The 13,903-nt window shown below is 43.3% G+C and overlaps 1 long non-coding RNA gene across 3 annotated transcripts; it reads left to right on the forward strand.

The window, feature by feature from the left end:
* The first annotated feature begins 8,923 nt into the window (after nucleotides 1-8,923).
* Nucleotides 8,924-12,309, forward strand: LOC107323115 (uncharacterized). Of its 3 annotated transcripts, none has more exons than XR_014939467.1 (2): nucleotides 8,924-9,210; nucleotides 10,091-12,309. It is a non-coding gene; the product is annotated as an uncharacterized LOC107323115 (long non-coding RNA). The 3 variants fall into 3 exon arrangements; XR_001559157.3 differs by having other exon boundaries at nucleotides 8,980-9,205; XR_001559159.3 differs by having other exon boundaries at nucleotides 9,156-9,500.
* Nucleotides 12,310-13,903: the final 1,594 nt, after the last annotated feature.

Genomic DNA, 13,903 nt, shown 5'->3' on the forward strand with positions numbered 1-13,903 from the left:
GGCGGCGAGGAAGTGCGCATGCGCGGCTGTAGGTACGTGTAGTACCGCGGGGCTTCTTCCGTGACGCGGGGGAGGCGCTGTGGGGCTGTCAGGCCTGAGGCCTTTTCCCGCCCTTTCTCTGCCCTCAGCTGCTTCACACACGTTCTCCACAGGGAGATTTTTCTGCTGACAATAGCAGGACACGGGGAAATGGATTTAAGTTAAAAGAGGGAAGATTTAGGTTGGATGTTAGGGGGAAGTTCTTCACTAGGAGAGTGGTTAGGCCCTGGAACAGGCTGCCCAGGGAGGTTGTGGATGCCCCGTCCTTGGAGGTGTTCAAGGCCAGGTTGGACGGGGCCCTGGGCAACCTGATCTAGTAAAGGTGTATGTTTGGTGGCCCTGCCAGGCAGGGGGGTTGGAACTACATGATCCTTGAGGTCCCTTCCAACCCGGGTCATTCTGTGATTCTGTGATTTTGGCTGTTCCCGCCTCAAAGATATGTCTGTTCTTTAACAGGGTGAAACCACTCCTGCAATACAACCAGCCGTTTTCTCCCCCCTCCGATAAACGTGGCCAGGCGTCTGCTAGTGTGCCACAGTCCTATGCTCGGCCTTGGGCTGCTCTCTCCGCTCCTGTGTGCTGCTGAACCGCTGAACGCACGGCGTTGTGCTAAGGGCAACCGTGCTGCAAGCATGCAGAGCAGGCTCCAGGCGCTAGATGATGCTGTTGCTACAGGTTGAAAAAGGAGTGCTCGCTTAAGTTATGTCAAAACCAGGGAATTAGAGCGGCACTCTTCAGGAAATATGGTCTGAGTAAGATAGCCGGGCTAGCGTCCCATCAGAAGTAAGGTAATGCCACCAATATGCTTTAATTTTGGATGCTGGGATTGAGCTCTTTCAGCTGTATGCAGCTTATTTGCTGTGGGGAGGTTTAGTTTAGATGTAAGAGGGTGGTGAGGTGCTGGTGCAGGCTGCCCAGAGGAGCTGTGGTGCCCCATCTCTGGAGGCGCTCAAGGCCAGGTTGGATGGAATTACAGAATAATTAAGGATGGAAAAGACCTGTAAGATCACCCTGCCCAACCTTCAGCCCACCCCCACCATGCCCACTGCCCACGTCCCTCAGTGCCACATCAACACGGCTCTTGGACACCTCCAGGGATGGTGACTGCACCACCTCCTTGTGCCACTTCCTCAGTGCTCTTGCTGAGAAGAAATTGTTCCTAATATCCAACCTAAACCTCACCTATTAAAGCTTGAGTCCATCACCTCTTGCCCTGTTGCTGTTACCTTAGAGACTGATCCCTATCTCTCCAGAGCCTCCTTTCAGGTAGTTATAGAGAGCAATGAGGTCTCCCCTGAGACTTCTCCAGACTGAGCTACTCCAGTTCCTTCAGCTTCTCTCCATCAGACTTGTGCTCCAGACCCTTCACAGCTTCATTGCACTTCTCTGGACACATTCCAGAGCCTCAATGTCTGCCTTGTAGTGAGGACCCCCATACTGAGCACAGTACTTGAGGTGCAGCCTCAGAATTCTGAGGAAGGGAAAATAAGGAAATAAGTGCAGGCAAGTCAGTCTCTCCTCTGTGCCTGTTAGGATTATAGAGTAGAACCTGGAAACTATGCTAAGGCACATGGAAAATAAGGAGGTGACAACTACCATGGCATCAGTAAGGCTAAATTGTGCTTGAAAAATCTGTTGGTCTTCTGCAATGGGGTTACAACACTGGTGGATAAGAGCAACTGAGGTCACTTACTCGGACACTTGCAAAGTGTTTGACACTGTCCCACATGACATTTTTGTCTATGAATTGGAGAGACATGAATTTGATGGATGGGCCACTCAGTGGATAAAGAATTGGATGGATGGTTGTGCTCAAAGTGTTGTGTTCACTGTCCAGGTGGAGACCAGTGATTAATAACATGCCTCAGGAACTGGGACCAGCACTGTTTAAAACCATTGTTGGCAACATGAACAGTGTGACTGAACACACCCTCAGCATGTTTGCTGATGACACCAAGCTGTGTCACACAGATGGCACATTGGAGGGAAGGGATGCCATCCATAGGGACCTTGACAGGCTTGAGAGGTGGGCCTGTGCAAACTTCATGGAGTTCAACAAGGACAAGTGCAAGGTCTTGCCCCTGGCTCAGGGCAATATCAAGGACAAGTACAAGCTGGGCAGAGAATGGATTGAATACAACTGAGGAGGGCTTGGAGGTGCTGGATGATGAGTAGCTCAGCATGACCCAGCAGTGTGCAAATGCAGCCCAGAAGGCCAACCATAACCTGGGCTGCATAGAAAGAAGCATGGCCAGCAGGTCAAGGGAGGAGATTCTCCTCCTCTGCTTTTCCCTTGATTTTACCTGCACCTAACTCATGTGTCCCCAGTGAAAAAATGGCATGGACCTGCTGGAGTGGGTCCAGAGAAGGATGATCAGAGAAATGGAGCACCTCTTTTGTGAAGTGAGACTAAGAGAGCTGAAGTTGTTTAGCCCAGAGAACAGAAGGCCCCAGGGAGACCATATAGCAGCCTTCCAGTACCTAAGGGGGCCTCCAGGAAAGATGGAGAGGGACTCTATCAGGGAGTGTAGTGGTAAGTTAAGGGACAGTGGCTTTAAACTGAAAGAAGGTAGATGTAGATTGGATGTAAACAAGAAATTCTTCATTGCCAGGGTGGTGAAACACTGGCACAGGCTGCCCAGAGAAATTGTTGCTGCCTCATCCCTGTAAGTATTCAAGGTCATGTTGGATGGAGCTTTGAGCAATGTAGTCAAAGCAACATGGAGGCAGATTGGAACTAGGCGATCATTAAGATGTCTTTCAACCCAAATCATTCTATGATTCTACATTCTATGGTAATACATAAGAAAATCTGTCTTACTGAGGCCAGTCACATCACTGAGAGCTGAGGGTACTTTAATGAGCTGGTGATTGGGTCAAATCCTGATAATGCTCTCGAGAAATAAAATCAGATCAACTTTCTCAATTAATTTTAAACAACTATTATCTCCCAGTTGATAAACAGTTTGTACCTTTCTGCATTGTCCTAGGGAGGAAAATTTAAATCTTAATAAACCTTGTTCTTGTATCTGGGTATCTTACAAGTTTTCTCCTCCCTAGAAAGGATCTGAACTCCCTGTAGTGCCAGGCCCTCATCATTTGGCATTCACCTCTGTCCATCATTTCAGTTTGTTGATGTAAGTCCTATACCAGTAAGCACTTGAGCACATAACTGTTTATAAGCTCTTCCACTGGAAACACCTGGAAGAACATCCACTTACAGCTCTGCCAGTTTATGTGGAGGATCAGTGCCTGAAGCATTGTAACCTTAGAGTAACTGTTCTTAGTAAACATAGTGATGCTATAAACATCGCATTTTTTCTCCTGTTGAGACCAACCAGAACTGAAATCCTGCAAAATAAGTTCTCTCTGCTTCAATTTTCAAAATAATTGGTGTGAGTTTAGATTCATTTGAACAGACCTTTATACTTATTGAGGACATGGGCTTCACACCAGCCTAACAGCCACAGAGCCTACAGTAATCAGCACTTTTATGTCTCTAGAAAAAACGTGATGATTCTTCATTATTATTCTGCCACAGTGGCAGTGGGGATGTGCTTTAACCAGGGCACATCTGCATGAGGTCTCATAAAACTCATAGTAAGACATAGACCGTTTCACAGAGAGCTTGCAGCACGTAGTGTTAAAATGAGTTTAAGCTTGTTACAGCACATCTGGTGTCCTCACAATGATGAGAGCATATCTGTTTTCTTCCACAAAATATGCCAAACTTACCCTCCACCGTACTGTGGGCAGCTCCTTCAAAAAACATAAACAACAACACCATAAAACCCCCAATAACTTAACTAGCATATCAAAATTCTTAAAAGGAAGGCTGAAAGCAGTAAGTACTTTGCTCCTTCACCTTTCAACTCACCTGAAACATTAGCTTTCAGCTTGTTTTGAGCACTCCTCTGCACCTGCTAGTCAGCAATTGCACCCAGCTGTTTTCCTTTGGCCGTGCCTGGGATTCCCACACTCAGCAGCATGGGAAGGTCCCAGAACAACTAGGGTGTAGCTGCAAACAAGTTCCTGACCTCTGTAAAAAGTTTATGTTATTTACAAGAATCCAAGGAGGCTTTCACTCACAGCACTCCTTAGGTTCAGGGAATGGTGTACAGAAAAGCTATGACCCACCTCACCTCCCTGTTGCTACTGTGGTTTTGTTCCTGCAGCTGTCTGAAGGAAGTGTTGCTTTTTTCTCTCCCAGGGGCTGCCCTTTTCATCCTTGGAAGCAGTTGGTGCTCTCACTGAATCAAATCCATTTGGCTATTTTCCAAACCTCGGCTCCGTGAGCTGTTCTGCCTCGGCAGGTAAGTTCAAGTGCTCTGTCACAAGAACTCCTCGGGGACTAACCCTTTACAGGTGGAGTGACCCACCTGCTAAAACCTAACTGCCTAGGGAAGACCTGACTCATTTTCCCATTAAAAAAAAAAGAAGTGTTTTTCAGCACACATGATTATTTATTTATTTTCCCTCCAAACCGCAAAAATGACTGTAGAACCACAACAATTGTTACAGGAAATCAGCCCTTCTAATTGATCTAGGATGCCGAACTCACTGACCTTAGCGTCAGAGCACTGTACTGAAGGTTCTTTGTAGGGTTATTTGCAGAACCAAGTACCTGTGCCTACGTTTTCCTACCCTCAAAAGGAGTTTTCAATCTAGCGTATAGCATATATGATAAAATGATTAATCATTATGATGTTTTTCTGAACTACCATAGTAATCTATTGTAAAAGGGAAAAAAAACATCACAATTAAGTGCTTTTAGCTTCACTGTTAAAATATCTCCTCCGTGTCTCTTTTAGGATAGTCTAATAAGCCTGAAAAATATATTTAAGAGCAAACTGCTATGCCGTTTTAATAGATTAGAAAACAAGCCCTCATCAAAAAGGCCTTTCCTCTGGAAAAGGTGATGAGGGCTCACTTGAATATTTGGCTGTTTTCGAGGGTGTCCACAAAATATCAGCGGTAATAAGAACTTCTTTCGGAAAGTATGCAAATAATGGACATGGTTTGGTGCAGGCAGTGCTAAGAGCTGAGCTCTGCCATCTCACATACTGGCAGAGTAGCAGCAAGAACTTTGCACTGAGACTCGGGAGAGCTGGGATCTATTTTCAGCTTTGCTTTGGGCCCACTGATTGGCTTCTAATTATTCTGTGCCTCGGTTCTCCCATTGCAAAAAAGAAAGAATGAGACCAACGCTCTTTACAAAGAGCTATAAATTCTATTGATGAAACACGCTTTCTTAATAGCAACCTTCTCACTCATGCTGCTGTTAATAAAGTAGTTGTAAATTCACAAATATCAGTTATGATAATGTGCAAGGGGCAATGGAGAAAATAAAGGAGAATCTTATCTCTTGTCCCACTTTTGGAGTCAAAATGGTGATGTATGCAGGGAATGAGAGATGCTGCTCTGTTTCCTTGAGGTCTGTCACAGAAATGACCACTAAACTGTAAGTCTCAGCAGGGGCCATTGAAAAGGCCCAGAACACAAGACACTCTATCAGCCCCGTAGCACTTTAGTTAACTCTCTTGCAGGATTAAAAGTATAATTTCAAGTGGAAAGTGTCTCTTCCTTCAGTTTGAACTCAGGCTAGATACTGGCTTGAATTGTACCAGGGTAAGTCTTTGAAACATTCACGTCAGTGGTATTTCCACAGACCTGAGATCCCAGCCTGCCACCCACTTGCCACATGTAGGTCTTTGTATCTGCCTTGAACTGAAATTAGGTATCCTGGATGCAAGTGTTGAATGAACACATTGCAGCATTTTGTATTAGACAGATGCCTCAGCAGATTTTAGTTACATATTAGAACTACAGTTTGCTCATTGCCACAAGAGGGAAGCCAATACTAATAATATAACTGTATTCGTTTATTAACTATGGTTAATGTGGCAATTTTTATCCATTTCAAAGCTGTTGCGTGTCTCCTTCTCTTTCCTTTTAGCAAACTTGCATTTGATCATATGTCAGCAACTAAAGAACATTATTCTACATTCCATTTGCTCAATGCCCTGTGAAATGAATTTCATGGATCTGTCTCTCTCATTTGAACAGCGCATACATAAACCTGGAACAGAACGTAGAGGCAAAACCGAGCTGTTTGTTTTCATAGCAAATTTAAGCAGTCCACTTGCTCATAAGGGAAAATGGTGTGGGCATGGCAGCTGGTAAAATAAAGAAGGCATTTTCCCCCTTTTTTGGCTGAATATTAATAATTTAAACTAGATAATAAGAAGAAAATCTTTACTGTGAGGGTGAGGCTGAGACATTGGAACATGTTTCCTAGCAAAGTTCTGGATGCCCCTTCCCTCTCTGGAATCATTCAAGGCCAGGCTGGATTTGCCTTTGAGCAACCTGGTCTAGAGGGAGGTGTCCCTGTCTATGTAGCAGGGAGTTGAGATAAGGTGATCTTAAATGTCTCTTTCAACCCAAACCATTCTGTGATTCTATGATTCTATAAATGTGAAAAATTAAAGAGTATTTGAGGGGTCACAGGCATAATTACTACAGAGCAAGAATTACTCAGAATAGTTGCAACTGAATTCAGTAGGCCTGCTGACTCTTGTTCTTTAGCTTGTTCTGCAATGTATGAGAGCACCTTCTTTATAGGTTCATTTATTATGTCAGACCTGATCTCATTTACTGTTCTGCAAACCAGAGTAACTGCTGATTTCAGGAGCTTCACTGAATCACTTATCTTGTGGTATGTTATCTGTGAAAGTCACCCTTATTTAGATCACATGCTGAAGGCTTAAATCTGATAGGTCAAGATTTGTTAATACATTTCATCCTGCATCCAGGCATTAAATTATAGACATAGACTTTTCGGAAAGGTCTTCAGAAACTGGTAAGAGCAGTGCTTTTGTATGTAGGAATTTAAAAGACTGTTTGGGTGTAGAGCAGAAACTGAACAAGGATTCATCAGCCACATTTCTTTGGTTAGTATTTTCCTGCAGCAAGATGCATATACATGAGAGTGACTGTTGAGAAGATTTCTGTGAAGCATTACTGTCATATGACAATCGTTAGAGATCATAATTCTCGGTATTTGGAAGTCATGATTTGGCTCATGTACTTTTTTTTTTCTGGAGGCACAGCAAAAGCATGAAGCCAGAAGCAGTGCAGAAAAGCACATATGTTGAGGCTTCCTACGAAGCCCCCTTGGGTGTTCCCTGCAAGTGCAGGAGAAGGAATCGGGGCAAGGTTATGGAAGTTACAGACATAGATTGCAGGCCCCAAAGGGCCTTTGCATAACTAGCTTCTTTGTTAACTTCTTCTTTTTTTTTTTTTTAAATACTTTAGGAACATTTAATGATATTTTCAATATTTTCTTCACCTTCCCTCTCCCTTTAGAGCAGTCATACCTTAAAAATGTTTCCCTAAAGGTACTGCTGTCTCACAGAAATTGTTAAGCTTAGAAAACATAGCCTGAAATATTGCTGTCACCCAAGTGGAAAGGCACCTCTCACAGACCCTCCCTGCACATTGTTTCTCAGGTATTCTCACCCTACTTCTGTTTTTCCTTTCCCTCCAGTGCTGTTTTAGGCCCCAACCCTCCATGTACATATGCTGGTGTTTTTTATGGATGTGAGCAGTCAAACTGCCTCCAGTGAGAATATTCACATGACCAAAACCATGCACTTGCATAGGGATTTCCTGAATCAAGGGCATAAGAGGAAATGGCCAGGTTAATAATGGGTTGGTTTTATCCCTGATGTAATGCCACTGACACCAGTGGAATTGTACAGAGCTGAAATAGATCCAGTACGTCTAAACAGGGAACTACCTCCTGCTCCCTCACCTGCCACTTTCTATATTGATGGTGTAACCAAAGTCAGTCCTTTCTCCAGGTTTGGGCAGCTGAGGCTGAGGGAATTCAGATCATTTTGCACCAGTGAAAGCTGCTCTCCTTCAGCATGGCATCTCCTGAGATATCAGGTGTGCTTGCTGTGCAGAGCTATTAGAGATGTGCCTGTGGAGCTTCAACTATAACCCACGCGTCCTTGTTGCCACATTGAAGCAGCTCTCACTTGTCCTGCCACTTCCCTGCTCCTAGCTGATGCTGAGCCATCCTGTGGCCTTAGCAGGAGCTGCTGGTCTTGAGACAAGAGCCCTGCTTTTCTCAGTTGGTGTCTGGGTTGTTCCACTATGTGGTCTCCTCCTGCAGCGGTGCTTCTTTGGTCCTTGTGGGTAGTTAAGTGCTACAGTTGAATATTTGCACTTGAAAACAGCTGGTGTGTAAACATGAACATTTTATATATACAAATATATATGTGTGTGTGTGTATATATTTATGTAAAAGGTTTGTTAGGCTTAGAAAAAGACCCTCTTAAAAATGTTCCTCTCTTTTGTTCTGTGGCCATCCTGCCCTTTGCCTGTGGGATGTTAGGGACCCCCAAGCCCTCTCTCTTCTGTGAAGCTCTGGTTTGGGAGCTCGGTGAACCTCAGCTAGACTTGAGTGCAGTTCAGCATGGTTTATTCTGGTCTACAAAAGCATGTGTCCTACCTGCCTGCTCACCCAGATACTCCCTAACATGGGATGGACCTCCAAATGTCAAAAACTATGGAGCCAGGAGAGGGAGGAATAGGGGAAAAAACCAACACTAAAACACCCTCCAGCATCCAGGGCTCATGACTGCTTTGACAAGATCTATTTTTATTATAATAGTGAGTCACATCATTGTGATTTGACTTTACGGTTAGTTTGAGGTATGAGCCAGGCCATGGGATTGAGAGCAAGAGCATCACGGGATGCAGCTGTAAAATTCCACTACTCTGTAAATCAGGTTTGAAGAGCATTAAGAAACAGGAAGCAGGCAGGGGAGGGTGGGTTTTTGTGTTTGTTGGGTTTTTTGGTTTTTTTTTTTGTTTTGTTTTGTTTTTTTCCCCAGCGGAAAATGATCGCAGTGCCCGCTGCATTGTGATGTCGTTGAGCAGCGCGGGGAGCGGAACGGAGGGTGTGTATCGGTTGGCTGCTGTAATATTCCCGAGCTGAGCGTTCCTCTTTCCGCACTGCTCCGTGTGCCAAGTGTCACGTCCAGCCCGCCCCACCAGCCACCACGAGCTGATGCAGGATTTTCGTGGATGGTGCCGTGTTGCTTAGCAACCTTGCTAGGCAGCAAGCTATACATCACGCACGGCGCCGGCTACTACGGTACGGTGAGGCTGCTTCCAGTTCTTTTTATCGGCTATGAAATATTAATTTTCTGCTGGCAGGTAGAGTTGGCAACGGGAGATTGAGGGGTGCTTCCTCCCAGGTGGATGCGTGCTGCTCCGTAATGGGAATCACAGGCAGCTCCAGGCTGAGCTGAGCTCCTGGGATGTAAAATGTGGGCACGATTCCTGAGATATAAACACTTTCTGTGCCTGAGATGGGCTACAGGTTGGCTTTAGCACAAAGAAATTAATAAATAACCAGGCGGTGAAGATTATGTGACAGACATAATAATGTAAGTACAATATATTCCCCCTCCTTTTTTTTTTTTTTTTTTTTCTGTGACTCATATAAGCAAATCCTGATGCAAGGACCACATGTTTGCATACACAAAGAAAAGGAAATTTCCTCGACATTTGGGGACTTAATTTATTTATTTATTTGGGAGGCTCCTACACTCCAGGGCATTGTGGATGAGAGCCCATATCACAAACACCAGTGACAGTTTTCTAGATTGATGAGTGTAATTGTAGCAGAGACTGCCTGCCAAGCCCCCTCCCTGAAATGATTGCATAACCGAGCTGTTGCATGTGCATAAAAAAAGGGGGGAGGGGGGGAGGGAGGGAGGAAACTAGTCCTATTCTATAAGAAGCTGAATTGTTATTGCAGAAGGTAAACAACAGGGAGCCTGATCCTCAGAGCAGCTGAGGAGATGGTATCTACAGCTCATTTCAGGTATGCAGAGACAGAATCAGGAGCTATCTCGTTCGAGGTCAAAAGGGCCCTCTGCAAAAGGTCTACCCAGAAAAGGGCTTTGATAGGTCTTAAATCCCTGGATCTACAATACTCATTTTTTGGACGTATTGTTACTTGTAATATTACCAGGTGGCAAGAAGGAAAGGACGCAAAAGAGCGGATAAAAGGCAGCAGATCATTTCTGGCATCTGAATGCCATGTTTTTCTACTGAACATCTGCAGACCAACACATTGTTGAAGCCAAACTGAAGAGGGAAGCAAGAGGGGAAAACCACAGTGTCAAAATACACAACGGCTTGTGAGACGAACCACTGCATTGCCCCTCATCTTTACTTGCAGATATGGCAGCACTGGTGGAGTCAGCAAAACCGTGCTTTGCCCTCCAATTACTTTTAAAAGTTCTGAAATTTAGTTTTAGCTTAACTCATTGTATTGCAGGCATACCTTGCTGCATTTTATGGTAGGTGGTGGGATCAGACAAACCAGACTGCCCTACAATAGAGCACACACCTAACACTACAGATCTCACAGGACTTTGATACAGAAATTGTTCTCAAAGTGTTCAGTGGCATTTGTCCAACAGCAGAACAAAGACAGCAACAGAGCTTTCATGCTTTTCACCAAACCATGGCAGGCTGAAGTGAATTCGGTGCCCATGGTTCAGCTCCTCTGTTGGGCTCCTCAGCCTGCGTATGTGAGGCCAACTTAATCCTAGGAGAAGATGCTCAGAAACTGTACTGAGAGGAGGATCCGGATGTAACACTTTGGAGTAAAAACTACTACTACAGGAAGGTAAAATACAATCCCTTCCACAGCTGTGCTTCAGGCACATCTACAGGCCTGTCCTGGTTTTGCCACCATTGTTGTTGATGAGAAAAAAACCTGAATTTTTATTATTATCTTTTTTTTTTTTTTTTAACAGAAGAGATTTAATTGGAATGATTACCCAGTTATGTTATTTTTTTCTTTTTTTCTTAACAAGAGATTTCTTCCATAAAATTTGACAAATATTGACAGCAGTCGCAGTAAAATTTAAGGTGCATGAAAAAATCTGCAGAATTTCACCATCCGTTTGCACATCTTTCTGTCACTTCAGAAAGCTTCTCAGCTTAAACACTTGACAACTGACTGAGCTGTTAAACTTCAAGTAAATGAGGGCCCAGTAAATGACTGCAAGACCTGTTACTGCGCGCATTCACAGAGTTGAATTATGCCGGATGGACTCCAGTGACTGATGAAGGAATGCTGGACCCAGCCCATATCTAGGACAGTGCCATGCCTGGCTCCTGCCAACACTAGGACTTCAGCAGTGGAAGGTACTACGAGCATAAATGTCATTTATACCTGCTGCAAGATCTCTGAGGGGTGATAATACAAATGACAACCTGTCTCAGCCCTTCCCGAGGGCTGAGAGTTATCGCAGTGAAGGTTAGAAGATAAATTACATCTTATAACAAAACAGACTTGAATACAACACATGCGAGCATCTCAGTCTGTGCAGAAAGCAGAAAGAGTGTTGTGCTAGGCAGAAGTAAAAATAAGCAAGCTAATCTCGAATGACATTGGAAAAGAAAATAGCTGAAGGACTTTTCCTCTCTGTGAGTTTCACAGTAAATACCACTTCGTTTTCGGTATCATTAACATTTTATTATTATGACTACTATTAAACAGCAGCCCTGCCTACTTTTGCCTACATTTTCTGGGCATGTCTCAACATTTTACAAGTTTGGGGTTGTGCTAGCAATTGGAAATACTGTATAATAATTTCATTACCACCTGGCTTGGGGAGAGGATCACTCAGTAATTGAGTTTTGTAGGCATCCACTGAGATAAAGCAAGGGAGGAGGCTGCTACAAACTCTTCTATAGTCACTATGAAACTACATTCGTTTCCCTAAAGAAGAAGTAACCCTTCCTTAAATTGATCATCACAGCTTCATTTTTTCCCTTTCTTCTATTGATTTGCAAGAAGTAGGGTTGGTTGGATTCTTTCATGCCACAAGAGATGTCAGTCCTCTTTCTCTCCAAATGACTCAAGGTCAATGTAATCTGAAAAACAGCTCTAACAAAACAAGCTCTTTGCAGATAAACCCACAAAAACAAAATCCAATGCAAGTCTCCTCCAGAAATTGTTTGCATGTTTCTCTTTCTTTTACATGTATATTTACTGGTAAGTGTAAGAAACATCATCCAGTTTTACTCGGAAACTCTTACATAAAGATGAGAATGGGAACGTGATATGTCAGAGAGGTTACATTTCACCTACTTTGCCTGGAAGAGCTCTTACAATAACTATAATTGGAAACAAAAGTGAAAAACAGCACTTAATAAAAATTACATGGAATCAGATATGATGTGCATGTGTTTGTGTGGGTATTAGTCTCCTTGACTATCTTCAGTACTTTAAAAAACAGTACAAAATAATGAGCTAAACCCCTAAGAACAGATAAATAAAAGAATGAGACAAGACTGTTAATTTGTCTCCTCTGCACGTGTGTTTCAAGACAAGCTTTTAATTAACCATCACCTGCTACCTTGTTAATGGAACACCCTCCTCGTCTAGGTGGTGACCACTGAATAATGTTTGAGATGCCTGCCTGCTGGGTGGTAAACATGACAGAAATGTCTCTTGGAAGCCTCCCTGTGAAGGACTTGAGCCACATACACAAAGTATAATGCAGAATTCATGAACTAAGTAATGAAGTTGAAAAGAAGTCCAGTTCTTAAACTCGGTGCATTGAGTGCTTAATGTGGTAGATGCTCTTGTTGAAAGAATATCTGACCTCATAATAAAAAGATGTATTAATGTGAATGCACAAAAGGATAATTAAACTTATTCAGACCATCACGATCATCTCATCAAACTTCTTGCAAAATTCAGTCTACAATTCATATCTCTAGCCTCAAACTAATCTTTGGGCTATAATCTGTGTGACTGCTGAGATGGTACTAATTTGGTGTTTAAACATTACTTGCATTTTGGCTTGTTCTATTGATGTGATACTACTGCGTAAACATCCCAGGCTTGCCTACCAAAATATGCACAAAGGCTTTATTTGCAAAGTTTTATTTTAAATGTTGCTGAAGAAGTTTCACCTCACATTTATGCTTATTTTTGTTTATATCTACTTCTGTTCATATGTATTTGATGTTTTATTTAAATATTTTATGTTTATATATCAAATTGCAGTGAAGTGAAAAAACTTCCCTTCCCTTCCCTTCCCTTCCCTTCCCTTCCCTTCCCTTCCCTTCCCTTCCCTTCCCTTCCCTTCCCTTCCCTTCCCTTCCCTTCCCTTCCCTTCCCTTCCCTTCCCTTCCCTTCCCTTCCCTTCCCTTCCCTTCCCTTCCCTTCCCTTCCCTTCCCTTCCCTTCCCTTCTCTTCCCTTCCTTTCCCTTCCCTTTCTTTATAAGAAATAACCCTCCCAAGCAGAGAAGAAAAAAGGCACTCAGGATTTTTGTGGACGTAGACAAGAGGTTTTTCCTTTTTTAGGTGAAGGGAAAATTAAAATAAAAATAGTATGACTCCTTCCCTTATTCAATCATTTTTAATACCAGAGTCTTAAAATCTGGTTTGGAAGAGTGAACATTCACTGCAGAAATATCTAAGCATGAATTTTTTTTGCACTTGTCCTGGATAAGTGACACTAACACCCTCCTGAATACTTTTCCGATACATGGAAGGCTGTTGATTGCCAGTTCATAGATGCTGGGGCCATTTTGTTTGTTTCTTTAGATGGTGTTAATGTTGCTGCCATCTCACAGTAAAACACCATGCTGTTGCTAACTAAGAATTCACTGGAACACTCAATTACTGAAAAACAGTTTCAGAAATCCTTCTGATTCATGAATGTAGCTGTGCTGATTAGGGGTGGTAACAACACAACCATAGCCAGCTTCCTCTCTGTCAATAAATCTGTAGTTTCAGTCTGGATGAGTAACACTA

The sequence above is a fragment of the Coturnix japonica genome, chromosome 1, assembly GCF_054131305.1.
Source record: "Coturnix japonica strain WE chromosome 1, WE-NBRP24, whole genome shotgun sequence".
Taxonomy (NCBI): domain Eukaryota; kingdom Metazoa; phylum Chordata; class Aves; order Galliformes; family Phasianidae; genus Coturnix; species Coturnix japonica.